This window comes from Tamandua tetradactyla, chromosome 7 (assembly GCF_023851605.1).
Source record: "Tamandua tetradactyla isolate mTamTet1 chromosome 7, mTamTet1.pri, whole genome shotgun sequence".
NCBI classification, from domain to species: Eukaryota; Metazoa; Chordata; class Mammalia; order Pilosa; family Myrmecophagidae; genus Tamandua; species Tamandua tetradactyla.
The window spans coordinates 129,937,435-129,952,737 of NC_135333.1; the positions used below are offsets into that span (position 1 = coordinate 129,937,435).

The window sequence follows — 15,303 nt, forward strand, 5'->3', positions numbered from 1 at the left end:
TGGAAGAGGAGACATAACCACTGACCTGACAGAAATAAAGGAGGTAATAACAGGATACTATGAACAACTTTATGCTAATAAATACAACAATTTAGATGAAATGGACGGGTTCCTGGAAAGACATGAACAACCAACTTTGATTCAAGAAGAAATAGATGACTTCAACAAACCAATCACAAGTAAAGAAATTGAATCAGTTATTCAAAAGCTTCCTAAAAAGAAAAGTCCAGGACCAGACGGCTTCACATGTGAATTCTATCAAACATTCCAGAAAGAATTAGTACCAACTCTCCTCAAACTCTTCAAAAAAATCGAAGCGGAGGGAAAGCTACCTAATTCATTCTATGAAGCCAACATCACCCTCATACCAAAACCAGGCAAAGATATTACAAAAAAAGAAAACTACAGACCAATCTCTCTAATGAATATAGATGCAAAAATCCTCAATAAAATTCTAGCAAATCGAATCCAACAACACATTAAAAGAATTATACATCATGACCAAGTAGGATTCATCCCAGGTATGCAAGGGTGGTTCAACATAAGAAAATCAATAAATGTAATACACCATATCAACAAATCAAAGCAGAAAAATCACATGATCATCTCAATTGATGCAGAGAAGGCATTTGACAAGATTCAACATCCTTTCCTGTTGAAAATACTTCAAAAGATAGGAATACAAGGGAACTTCCTTAAAATGATAGAGGGAATATATGAAAAACCCACAGCTAATATCATCCTCAATGGGGAAAAACAGAAAACTTTCCCCCTAAGATCAGGAACAAGACAAGGATGTCCATTATCACCACTATTATTCAACATCGTGTTGGAGGTTCTAGCCAGAGCAATTAGACAAGAAAAAGAAATACAAGGCATCAAAATTGGAAAGGAAGAAGTAAAACTATCACTGTTTGCAGATGATATGATACTATACGTCGAAAACCCGGAAAAATCCACAACAAAACTACTAGAGCTAATAAATGAGTACAGCAAAGTAGCAGGTTACAAGATCAACATTCAAAAATCTGCAGCATTTCTATACACTAGTAATGAACAAGCTGAGGGGGAAATCAAGAAACGAATCCCATTTACAATTGCAACTAAAAGAATAAAATACCTAGGAATAAATTTAACTAAAGAGACAAAAAATCTATACAAAGAAAACTACAAAAACTGTTAAATCACAGAAGACCTCAATAGATGGAAGGGCATACCATGTTCATGGATTGGAAGACTAAATATAGTTAAGATGTCAATCCTACCTAAATTGATTTACAGATTCAATGCAATACCAATCAAAATCCCAACAACTTATTTTTCAGAAATAGAAAAACCAATAAGCAAATTTATCTGGAAGGGCAGGGTGCCCCGAATTGCTAAAAGTATCTTGAGGAAAAAAAACGAAGCCGGAGGTCTCATGCTGCCAGACTTTAAGGCATATTATGAGCCACAGTGGTCAAAACAGCATGATATTGGCATAAAGATAGATATATCGACCAATGGAATCGAATAGAGTGCTCAGATATAGACCCTCTCATCTATGGACATTTGATCTTTGATAAGGCAGTCAAGCCAACTCACCTGGGACAGAACAGTCTCTTCAATAAATGGTGCCTAGAGAACTGGATATCCATATGCAAAAGAATGAAAGAAGACCCGTATCTCACACCCTATACAAAAGTTAACTCAAAATGGATCAAAGATCTAAACAATAGGTCTAAGACCATAAAACAGTTAGAGGAAAATGTAGGGAGATATCTTATGAAACTTACAATTGGAGTCGGTTTTATGGACCTTAAACCTAAAGCAAGAGCACTGAAGAAAGAAAGAAAGAAATGAGAGCTCCGCAAAATTAAACACTTTTGTGTATCAAAGAACTTCATCAAGAAAGTAGAAAGACAGCCTACACAATGGGAGACAATATTTGGAAACGACATATCAGATAAAGGTCTAGTATCTAGAATTTATAAAGAGATTGTCCAACTCAACAACAAAAAGACAGCCAACCCAATTACAAAATGGGAAAAAGACTTGAACAGACACCTCTCAGAAGAGGAAATACAAATGACCAAAAGGCACATGAAGAGATGCTCAATGTCCCTGGCCATTAGAGAAATGCAAATCAAAACCACAATGAGATATCATCTCACACCCACCAAATAGGCCATTATCAACAAAACAGAAAATGACAAGTGCTGGAGAGGATGCGGTGAAAGAGGCACACTTATCCACTGTTGGTGGGAATGTCAAATGGTGCAACCACTGTGGAAGGCAGTTTGGCGGTTCCTCAAAAAACTGAATATAGAATTGCCATACGACCCAGCAATACCATTGCTAGGTATCTACTCAAAGGACTTAAGGGCAAAGACACAAACGGACATTTGCACACCAATGTTTATAGCAGCGTTATTTACAATTGCAAAGAGATGGAAACAGCCAAAATGTCCATCAACAGACGGGTGGCTAAACAAACTGTGGTATATACATACGATGGAATATTATGCAGCTTTAAGACAGAATAAACTTATGAAGTATGTAATAACATGGATGGACCTAGAGAACATTATGCTGAGTGAGTCTAGCCAAAAACTAAAGGACAAATACTGTATGGTCCCACTGATGTGAACCGACATTCGAGAATAAACTTGGAATATGTCATTGGTAACAGAGACCAGCAGGAGTTAGAAACAGGGTAAGATAATGGGTAATTGGAGCTGAAGGGATACAGACTGTGCAACAGGACTAGATACAAAAACTCAAGAATGGACAGCACAATAATACCTAATTGTAAAGTAATCATGTTAAAACACTGAATGAAGCTGCATCTGAGCTATAGGGTTTTTTTTGTTTGTCTGTTTGTTTGTTTGTGTCTTTTTTTTTCTTTTTCCTTTTTTTTACTATTATTATTATTTTTATTTTTTTCTCTATATTAACATTCTATATCTTTTTCTGTTGTTTTGCTAGTTCTTTTCCTAAATCGATGCAAATGTACTAAGAAATGATGATCATGCATCTATGTGATGATGTTAAGAATTACTGATTGCATATGTAGAATGGAATGATTTCTAAATGTTGTGTTAGTTTCTTTTTTTTCTTTAATTAATAATAATAAATAAAAAACTCCAGAAAACAGTTAAGGGTTTGCAGTAAAAGGATAAGTGCCAAATCCAGAAATAGGCTACTTGGTGATAGATTTTATAGAGCCCTAACTGGTACACCACCAACCCTCACCAGCTTTGTTCAGAGCTGGCGCATGCTCCCAGTGTAGATACTTGGTCCCATTACCAGAGGGAGCAGTTACCTTTGTGCCCTTATTGGGAGTATATATGCCTGACCCAGTCCATCTGGTGGTGGCCTGAGGTGCTCACCATCCTAGAACTTGACCTGCATGTAAAAAGCAGCTCACAGAGCTCTTCTGCAAAAAACTGGGGAAAAGTCAAGTGGATGTCTGGTAAAGGGATTGCCAGCTGTATGACATGCAGAGCCAGGTCCACAACTGTGAGGAAACAGTTTCCTAGGGAAAAAAGAGATATTAGGAACCATGTAAATACAGGAATTCCTAGTGTCAAACATGCATGCCTAAGACAAAATGCATGCACAGAGAAGGACCAGGGAGGCCACTATGCTTTGGCTTGTACCTATTCTTCAAACTCATTGAATGGATAATTCCTGAAGGACAGCACTTGCACATTTCAATCTGCGAAGTGGGAAAGATGTCTTTTTAATTATTTTTTGTTAGCTCCTGGCATTCAAGGAAAGCTTTGACATAACACTAATGTGATGCATACTTGGGGAACAGATGCCTCAGTGTAAATTCCAGAAAATTTACACTGGAATTACACTGCTGAAATGTTGCAGCAGTAACATTAAATTATCAAAATATCCAGGACTCAACAAGAGATTACAGAATGTACAAAGAAACAGGAAGCGATGGCCCAGGCAAAGGAGAGGATTGAAGCATTTGACCATCAATGAGGATCAGACCAGGAACATTCCAGTCAAAGACTTTTGTACAGTGACCCTAAATGAGCTCAAAGAGTTAAAGAAAAACATGGACAAAGAACTAAGAGAAAACAGGAAAATGTAGATGAGCACAAAGATGACATCAGTAGAGAACTGGAAATTATGAAAAATGAAATAAGCAGTTGAAGATTACAGTAACAGTTTTTTTTGTTTTTTTGTTTGTTTGTTTGTTTTTTTAATAGGGAGAAAGGACAGCACAAGCAGCTCAGAGGGAAAGACACAAAGGGAGCTCTGGACATCCCGGTGTGGTAAAGAAAAGGAGCAAGCCTGGAGAGCATTGAAAAGTCAAGTCTGTCAGTTCACATCGCAATTGAGGGAGGGGTGCACCGTTCCTGGAAGTACTGCAATACCAGGTCGATGCGTGGAGTGGACGGAGCAAGCTCCTACTCCATCTCCCTGCTCCAAAAATCCATTTAATATATTGTCCTCGGATAGAGGACTCATCAGATATTAAACTGATAAGAACAGTTACTACACGTGATCTTAGCCAAAAGGCTGAGAAGCGATCACAGTAACAATTTGAACAGCAGGTTCAGCTGCTAAAAGAAAGAATCAGTGAATTTGAAGTTAATTGAAATCATCTAATCTGAGAGCAGAAAGAGGAGAGAATGAAGAAAAATAAAGCCTGAGGAACCTGTGGCACCATGAAGTATGCCAATTGATGTAGTGTGGAAGTTCCAGAAGGAAAAGAAAGAATGGGGCACAGAATATTCAAAGAATAACAGTAACGACTGAAAACTTTGCAAATTTAACAAAATACATGGGATGCTCAGAAACTCCAAACAGGATAAACCAAATATGCCACATCATCTTATAATCACACTGTTGAATGCCAAAGAGGATTCTAAAAACTGCATGAGAAGCAGCATGATATAAAAAGGAGTTTGATTAAGTGCTGATTTCTCATTGGAAACCATTGTGGCAAATAGACATAAGGAAAGACATTAAATAGTGCTCAAAACCAAAAAATCTCCAACCAAGAATTCTCTGGCAAAAGTGTTTTTCAAAAGTGAAGGAGGGAAGATTGTGGAATAGGATCGGCTGAGTTCACCCTTGCTCCATGGACTAACTAGAGAAGTGACAGAAAAATTAACAAACCAGTGGTTCCAGGGTACAAGTGACCAGAGAGAGACTTCTACATAATATAGGGAGGACATGGGTGAAAAAACAGAGAAATTAACGCTTGAGAGGACAGGGTGAGTTTATCTGCACCTGGGGCAGGCTGCAATGCACAGCTAGGAGCTACCGTATGGAATCCAGAAGCCAGCTAATTTACTATACCTACACACAGAGATCTTGCTGCTGGGGCACAGTGCCTATACACCACTCCTGAGGCAGGGTGCTTTGGGTGCCTGGTTTGAGACCAGGGGACCCACCCCTCAGGAGGAGGGGGAGGGTCACAGAGCAGAGCTGGTCTGACAACTTACCAGTAAAAGAGATACCCTAGGTCCTACTGCTTCTAACCTTTCACCATGAAGGCCCAGAGTGCCCACAGGGTGCATGGGCAGAGGCAGGGATGCAGTAGCTATCTGGGCCTTACTGCCAGACACTCCTGAGCTGGCTCTGGGCAGGGGTAGTGAAATAGTCCCATAGTCCAATGTATTACACAGGGAGCCTGGGGGCCACCAGACCCATTGTACCCACAAGCAGATTTTCCACAGAGGTGCACACTGCCCAGTCTCCAGCTACAAGATTGGCAGCTTTCAGTTCACATGGAGACCTGGAGCCTTGATTGGCTTTGCACCTGCTTGAGTCCTAGCCCAGCCGGCTGACTTAAGTGGGGAAAAAAGCCCTGCCTAAGGGAAAGAGGTAGCCCAAGAGCGCCATCTGCTGATAATATGTGAAAAGTGCAGTCTGGCAAACTTTTTGCCTAGCTTTTTTTTTTTTTAACTTTTCTAATTTTATAGTATAACATATACAAAACAAAGAAATAAAAAAGCAACAGCTTTCAAAGCACTCTTCGACAAGTGGTACAGGAAAGATCCAAGGGTTTCTCATGGGCTACCATACGATGCTCTCATAGTTTTCCTTCTAGCTGTTTCAGAATATAGGAGGCTAGAGGGCTTAAACATTTTCTTATAACAATATTTTTCCTTCATTTTTTTTTGTGAAAAATAACATATATACAAAAAGCCATAAATTTCAAAGCACAGCACCACAATTAGTTGTAGAAAATATTTCAGAGTTTGGCATGGGGTACAATTTCACAATTTTAGGTTTTTACTTCTAGCTGCTCTAAAATACTGGAAACTAAAAGAGATATCAATTTAATGATTCACTGTTTATATTCATTTGTTAAATCCTATCTTCTCTGAACAACTCCATCATCACCTTTGATCCATCCCTCTCCTCAGGGGTGCTTTGGCTATGGCAATTCTAAATTTTTCATATTGGAAGGGTCTGTTATGAATATGGGGTAGGGAGATGGAACTCTGATGTTCTGGAGAGGCTGGGCTAGGTTTCAGGACTTATCTGGACCAGGGACCCATCTGGAGGTTGTAGGTTTCTGGAAAGTTATTCTAGTGCATGGAACCTTTGTGTAATCTTATATATTGCCTTAGGTATTCTTTAGGATTAGCTGGAATGGTCCTGATTGGGGGTTGGCAGATTATGATAGGTAGCAAGGTATAACTGAAGCTTGGGTAAGAGCAACCCCCAGAGTAGCCTCTCAATTCTATTTGAACTCCCTCTGCAACTGATTTACCTAGCTTTTAACAGATCTTCCGTTAGAGTTGCAGCTCCTGCATGAGGTTCTTGCCTTGGTTTGCTGGGGAATTACTGACAAGCCAAGTGCAAAGAGAGACCTACAATGCAAACCCAAGCACCTATAAAATCATAGATGAGCAAGGAAATCAACTTTCAAAATAATCTCATAAAGATAATCAAATGCCTCGAAGGCAGCAGAAAATCACAAAGCACATGAAGATGCAAAAAAATATGGTCCAGAACATTATGCTGAGAGAGACTAGCCAAAAACTAAAGGCCAAATACTATATGGTCTCATTGATATGAACTGACATTGGTGAATAAACTTGGAATATTTTGTTCTTAACAGAGACCATCAGGAGATAGAAATAGGGTAAGATATTGGGTAATTGGAGCTGAAGGGATACAGATTGTGCAACAGGACTGGATACAAAAACTCAGAAACGGACAGCACAATACTACCTAACTGTAATATAATTATGTTAAAACACTGAATGAAGCTGCGTGGGAGAATGATAGAGGGAGGAGGGCTGGGGACATAAATGAAATCAGAAAGAAAGATAGATGTTAAAGATTGAGATGGTATAATCTAGGAATGCCTAGAGTGTATAATAATAGTGAAATGTACAAGGTACAATTTTAAAAATGTATTTGCATGAGGAAGAACGAAGGAATGTCATTATTGCAGGGTGCTGAAAATAGATGGTAATATTTTAAAATGTCACCTTCTGTGTAAGACTAAAGCAAAAAATGTTTATTAGTTACAAAATTTATATTTTGACTAGTGCATTTCCTAATATATTTATGTAGATAGTTTGACTGAACGCCATAAGTACTTGGAATCTCAGGTAGGACATGAGATTTTGCTGGTTTGTCCAGAGTGATGCCCCGATGAATCCCAGAGTGATTTGATCAGTGAGTGGAAAAGTATCTGCAAAGCACCCTTCGGGGAGTGGTGAGAACGGGGAGAAATTCAACTTCCCCAAGTTGAATTCTTGATATTCTCACAAGCAGTGTGGACAACCAAAGCTATAGGCAGAGCCCCCAGTCTTGGGATTTGTTCATATGAAACTTAACCCCACAAAGGATAGGTCAAGCCTACTTGAAATTTAGGCCTAAGAGTCACCCCCAAGAGAGCCTCTTTTGTTGCTCAGATGTGGCCCCTCTCTCCAGCCAACACAACGAGCAGTCTCACACCCTACCCCTCTCTACAAGGGACATGACTCCCAGGGGTATGGACCTTCCTGGCAATGTGGGACAGAGATCTTGGAATGAACGGAGACTCAGCATCAAGGGATTGAGAAAACCTTCTCAACCAAAAGGGGAAAGAGGGAAATGAGACAAAGTGTCAATGGCTGAGAGATTCCAAACAGTCAAGAGGTTATCCTGGAGGTTATTCTTATGCATCAAGTAGATATCATCTTGTTATTCAAGACGTAATGGAGAGGATGGAGGGAACTGCCTGAAAATGTAGAGCTATGTTCCAGTAGCCATGTTTCTTGAGGATGATTGAATAATGATACAGCTGTCACAGTGTGACTGTGTGACTGTGAAAACCTTGTGTCTGATGCTCCTTTTATCTATCTTGTCAACAAAGGAGTAGAACATATGGAATAAAAATAAATAATAGGAGGAACAAATGCTAAAATAAATTTAGTTTAAATGCTAGTGATCAATGAAAGCAAGGGGTAAGGGGTATGGTAGGTATAATCTTTTTTTTTTCTTTCCTGTGTTCGTTTTATTTCTTTTTCTATTGTCTTTTTATTTCTTTTTCTGAATTAATGCAAATGTTCTAAGAAATGATGAATATGCAACTAAGTGATGATATTGTGAATTACTGATTATGTATGTTGTTTTATTTTGTTTCCTTATTTTTTAATTAATAAATAAATTTAAAAAAAAGAAAAGAAAATATGGCCCAGCCAAATGACCAAATTAAAACCCCAGAGGAGACACAGTATTTGGAATAACTAATCACAGATATCCATAATCTCTTAAATAAGCTCAATAGGTTGGCTAAAGATGACCCATTGAATTTATTTGGATAATAATATCAAAAAGAACTAGAAGAGCATAAAGAAGAATTTGAAAAATAGCAGGTCGTTTGGAAATGAAAAGATACTGTAGATCAAATTTAAAATATACGAGATACACAACAACAGATTTGAAGAGGCAGAAGAAAGAATAATGAACTAGAGGACAGGACAACTGATTTTGAGCACATAAAAGAGTAAGTGAAAAAAATAGAAAAATCTGAATTGGATCTCAGGGAAATGATGGACAAAACAAAGCGCACAAATAGAAGAATCATCAGTGTCCCAGAAAGAGAAGAGTAAAGGGTTAAGAAGATTAGTGGAGGATATAACCTTTATAAAAGATGTAAATATGCAAATCAGAGAAGCCTGTCAAACTCCAAATAGAATAAATCCAAATAGGCCTTCCCCAAGACACATACTAATCAGTCTGTCAAATGTTGAAGAGAAGCAGAAAATCCTGAAAGCAACAAGAGAAAAGCAATCTCCTACATACCAGGAAAACCACATAAGACAGTTTGGACTACTCAACTGGCACAATGGAGGTGAAAAGGCAGTGATATGATATATTTAAGATCTTAAAAGAGAAAGTCTTGCAGCTAAGAACTCTGTAGCCAGCTAAACTGTCCTTCAAAATTAAGGGAGAGATTAAAATTTTCACAGACAAAGGCTGAGAGAATATGTCAACAAGAGACCAACTCTACAAGAAATAGTAAAAGGAGTTCTGTCAGCTGAAAAAACAAAAGACAGGAGAGGGAGGTCTGGAGGAGGGCACAGAATTGAAGAGTACCAGTGAGGGTAACTTAAAGGATAAAAAGAGAAAGAAGGAAAAGAACATATAGATCAGACAGAAAAAATCCGAAGGATAAGATGGTGGATTTAAGAAATGCCTTTACAGTAATAACTTTGAATGTTAATGGATTAAATTTACCTATTGAAAGATACAGAATGGCAGAAAGGATTAAGGAATATAATCCAACTATATACTGTTTACAAGAGACTCATCTTAAACTTAAGGATACAAATAGATTGAAAGTAAAAAGTGGTAAAAGATGTTCCACACAAGCTGTAACCAAAATAAAGCAGGAGTAGCTATATTAATATCAGGCAAAATAGACTTAAATGTAAAGACATCATAAGAGACTAAGGAGGACACTATATATTAGTAAAAGGGACAATTAATGAAGAAGAAGTAACTCATAAATGTCTATGCTCCCAATCAAGGAGCTCTAAAGTACATGAGACAGACATTGGCAAAACTGAAGGGAGTGATGGATGATTCAATAATAATAGTGAGAGACTTCAATACACCACTCTTCTCTATAGACAAGACAACCAGACAGAATCAACACAGAAACAGAGAACTCAAAACAATTTGATAAATGAATTAGATCTAACAGACATATATAGGTCATTACACCCCAGAACACCAGGATATACATTCTTCTCTACTGCTCATGGGGTATTCTCCAGGATAGATTATACTCTGGGGCACAAAACAGGTTTTATAAATATAAAAACATTGAAATTATTCAAAGCACTTCCTCTGAACACAATGGAGTTAAGCTGGAAATCAATAAACCACCAAAGAACAAGAACTCTCACAAATATATGGAGATTAAATAACACACTCTTAAACAATGAGTGGGTCAAAGAAGAAATTGCTGGAGGAATCAGTAGCTATTTAGAGACTAATGAAAACAAGAATATCAGCACTTATGGGATGAGGCATAGGATGTGCATAGAAAGAAATTTTTTGCCTTAAATGCCTATATTAAAAAAGAAGAAAGGAAAAATTGAGGACTTAACTGCTCACCTGGAGGAACTTGTGAAAGAAAAGCAAACTAACACCAAAGCAAAATAAAAGAAGAGAAATAAGAAAGATTAAACAGAGTTAAATGAATGAGAGAACAAAACAATAGAAAGAATCAATAAAACCAAAAGTTAGTTCTTTGAGAAAATTAATAAAATCGGTGGGTCACTAGCAAGGCTGACAAAGAGAGAGGATGCAAATCAACAAAATCAGAAATGTGAGAGTGGAGTCATTACCACAGACGCTGAAGAAATAAAAATAATCATTAGCGCATACTATGAAGAACTATACACCAACAAACTAGACAACTTACATGAAATGGACAAATTCCTGGAAACACACAGGCTGCACTGACTCAAGAAGAAATAGAAGATCTCAATCAACCAATCATTACTAAAGAGATTCAAGCAGTCATCAAAAATCTTCCTACAAAGAAATCCTCAGGGCCTGATGGCTTCGTAGGGGAATTTTATCAAACATTTCAAAAAGAACTAAGACCAATCCTATTCAAACTTTTCCAAAACTGTGAGGAAAAAGAAACACCACCTAACTCATTTTATGACGCTAACATCACTTTAATACCAAAACCGGGTAAAGATGCTACAAGAAAAGAAAACTACGGACCAATCTCCCTAATGAATGTAGGTGTAAAAATTTTCAGCAAAATATTAGCAAATTGAATCCAACAGCACATTAAAAGAATCATACACCACGGCCAAGTTGGGTTTATACCAGGAATGCAAGATGGTTCAACACAAGAAAATCAGTTAATATAATATAGCACATTAACAAATCGAAAGGGAAAAATCATATGATCACCTCGACTGATACTGAAAAAGCATTCCGCAAAATTCAACGTCCTTTTCTAGTAAAAACACTTCAAAAGTTAGGAGCCAAGGTAACTTCCTCAACATGATAAAAAGCATATATAAAAAAAAAAAACCATAGCAGCATCATCCTCAATGGTGAGAGGCTGAAAGCTTTACCCCTATGATTGGGAAAAGACAAGAATGCCCTTTGTCACCACTGTTATTTAACAGTGTACTACAAGTTCTTGTGAGAACAATCAGGCAATAAAAGACACCCAAATTGTAAAGGAAGTTGTAAAACTTTCATTATTTTCAGATGACATGATACTATACCTAGAAAATCCTGAGAAATCTACAACAAAGCTATTTGAACTAATGAATTCAGCAAGGTGGCAGGTTATAAAATTAATGCAAAAAGCAGTAATGTTTCTATACACAAGCAATGACTTAACTGAGGAGTCAATTAGGGAAAAAAATTTTATTCAAAATAGCAACTAAAGGAATTAAGTATCTAGGAATGAATTTAACTAGGGACGTAAAGGACTTGTACACAGAGAACTACATAACGTTGTTAAAAGAAATCAAAGATCTAAATAGGTGGAAAGACATTCCATTCTCACAGATAGGAAGATTAAATGTAGTGAGGATGTCACTTCTACCCAAATTAATCTACAGATTCAATGCAGTACCAATCAAAATCCTAATAACCTACTTTGAAGACTTGGAAAAGCTAGTTACCAAATTCATCTGGAAGAGAGAGACCACAAAAGGCTGAAAGCATCCTAAAAAAGAAGAATGAATTGGGAGGATTAACACCCTCCAGTTTTAAAACTTATTATAGCACTACAGTGATCAAAACAGATTGGTACTGTCACAAAGATAAAAGCATAGACCAATAGAATAGAATCAAGAGCACAGAAATAGACCCCCCAAATCTATGGTAAAAACTGATTTTCGACAAGGACCCCAAATCCTCTGAACTGGGACAAAATAGTCTTTTCAATAAATGGGCTTGGGAGAACTGGATATCAATACCCAGAAGAATGAAAGAGAACCCTTATGTTACACGCTATACAAAAATAATCTCAAATTGGATCAAACATCTAAATATAAGAACCAGCACCATAAAGCTCCTAAAAGAAAACGTAGGGAAACATCTTCAAGACCTAGTAATAGGAGGTAGCTTCCTAAACTTTACACCGAAAGCACAAGCAACAAAAGAAACAATAGATAAATGAGAACTCCTCAAAATCAAATGCATTTATGCATCAAAAGACTTTGTCAAAAAAGTCGAGGCAGTCAACTCAACAGGAGAAAATATTTGGAAACACACATGAGCTAAAGGTTTGATATCTTGTATATATAAAGAAATCATACATCTTAACAACAAAACTACAAGCAACACAATTATAAAGTGGGCTAAAGATATAAATAGACATTTTTCTGAAGAGCAAATACAGATGGCTCAAAAGCACATTAGGAGATGCCCATTCTCATTAGTTACAAGGGAAATGCAGATCAAGACTACAATGAGATACCACTTCACACCTATAAGAATGGCTGCTATTAAACAGGAAATTACAGTTGTTGGAGAGGATGTGCAGAAATTGGGATACTTATGTACTGCTGGTGGGAATGTATAATGGTACAGCTGCTATTGAAGACAGTTTGGTGGTTCCTCAGAAAGCTAAATATTGAGTTGCCCTATGACCTGGCAATACCACTACTCAGTAGGTATCCAGAAGTTCTGAAGACAGTGACACAGACATTTCCACACCGATATTCATCACAGCACTATTCACAATTGCCAAAAGATGGAAAGAAACCAAATGTCCATCAATATGAGGGCATAAACATACGATGGAGTATTATGCAGGAATAAGATGAAATGACGTCCTGAACCACCTGACAAAGTGGATGAGCTTTGAGGGCATAATGCTGAGTGAAATAAGCCAGACACAAAAGGATAGATACTGTATGATTCCACTTTTATGACCATGGTAATGGTAATATCAGAGGCTTATAATACAAAATACAGGGGACTTGGAGATACACAGAAGCTTGACATGGGTGAACAGTTAGCTAATGAAGTTGACCTTAACTGTAAGGTAATAGATAGAAGTGAAGGTGGTTCACTAGTGAGTCTATAATATTACCATATTGAAGGTAAACATGATTGAAAGGGGTTGTATAGACTCATGTGTCCCACTAATTAACCCTACAAATATAAATAAGTTATTACATGAACTACTGTGAAGGGAAGAATCTTGTACAAAGAGTATAATATTGGGGTATAGAGGAAAAAATGTTATTGCATGCTATGGGGTATGTTAAACAGGAAAACATCAGTAATACCACAGCAACAGCAGGGATAAATAAAGGGGGGAGGGGCAAGAGTTTGGAGGCAGTTTGGATTTTCTATTTGGTGAGGGTATGTTTATTGGCTATCTTTCTCTTGGGAACAGTGAAATTATGTAAAATTGATTTACATAATTTACATAATGTTGATGGACTGTTGATTTTGGACATTATACATAAGGCCCAGTAGATGGAGGTGGCTGAAAGATGCACTGACTAGTAGATTGGTGAATGATGGTGTAATTACATGATTGAAAGTGGTGCTGCTACAAAAAAGAACAAAGTTGTGAGGCATGCAATGATATGAGTGAACTTGTGAGACATTTGGTGAGGCAAAATAAGCCAGAACCAAAAGAGCAAATATTGTATGATCTTATTTAGAAAATACTTATAAGAAAACTGGGGCCTAGATTATAAGCTCTTGTAGCAGTCACATTTAGTCTGGAGTGGTCATTTTTATTCCTGGGTTTTGAGGGGGCTGTTTTGTGTATGTATAACCTTATATTTAGAGATAAGAATAAAGCTGATTGAGTTGTTACTAGGGAAATTCAGAATACAGGAGTAAGGAAGACATGCCTGTATTTTAGAACTTCACCTACTCTTGGAGACAAAAGGAAGAAAGTTTTATTATGTCCAGAACCTAAATTTTCAGTAGCACATAATCTAACTCAACCTGTCTGCATAGTTCAATTAAACAATCCAGACATAGGGAGCCCAGAAAACGAATGAGAGCCTTTAATCCTGTATAGCTTAATATAATGCCTGGATATATCCCAGAGTATATTAAGCAGATAATCAAAAAGAACTGGCATAGTCCCTTGAGGGAAGGGAGAAAAATTATGGAACTATCAAACTTTACCACCAGGGAAATCCCAGATACTGTGCCAGACATTAGGGACACCAAAATCAATAGGCCAAGCCCTTGATCTTGAAGCTTGCTCTTGTAAAGCTTAGGTATGTAGTAGAGAAGCCTAGACTACCTATTGTATGCATAAGTGTCACCTCCAGAGGACCTCTTTTGTTGCTCAGATGTGGCCTCTCTAAGTCCAGCTCTGCAAGTGAAACCATTGCCCTCCATCCTACATGGGATATGACATCCAGAGGTGAAAGTCTCCCTGGTGGCATAGAAGATAACTTCCAGGGATGAGGCTGGCCCTGGCACCATGGGATCAATAATGCCATCCTGATAAAAGGGGGGAAAGAAGTGTAGCAAGTAAGGTATCAGTGGCTGAGAGAGTTCAAATAGGGTCAAGAGGCTACACTGGAGGTCACTCCTACACATGCTACGTTAGACATTGCTATTTATCATAACTTACCAAACCCCAACCAAAAGCATTCCTGCCAATCCTGAATAATACCTAGGATATTAAAGATTCTACAAAGGTTCCATGCACTAGGGTAACTCTCCAAAACCTACAACCTCCAGATGGATCACTGGTCCAATTAAGTCTTGAAATGCAGTGGGCCAGCCTTTCCAGAATGTCAAATGTATGCGTAAGGGTCACCTCCAGAGGACCTCTTTTGTTGCTCAGATGTGGCCTCTCTAAGCCCAGCTCTG

General features: G+C 37.7%; 1 long non-coding RNA gene and 1 other non-coding gene across 3 annotated transcripts in view; both read right to left on the reverse strand.

Moving 5' to 3' along the window:
• The window catches only part of LOC143642632 (uncharacterized), a 180,174-nt gene that overhangs the window by 91,030 nt on the left and 73,841 nt on the right, over window positions 1-15,303 (reverse strand). The window lies entirely within an intron of this gene.
• LOC143643059 (U2 spliceosomal RNA) lies at window positions 4,343-4,533 on the reverse strand. The gene has a single exon (XR_013156100.1). It is a non-coding gene; the product is annotated as a U2 spliceosomal RNA (small nuclear RNA).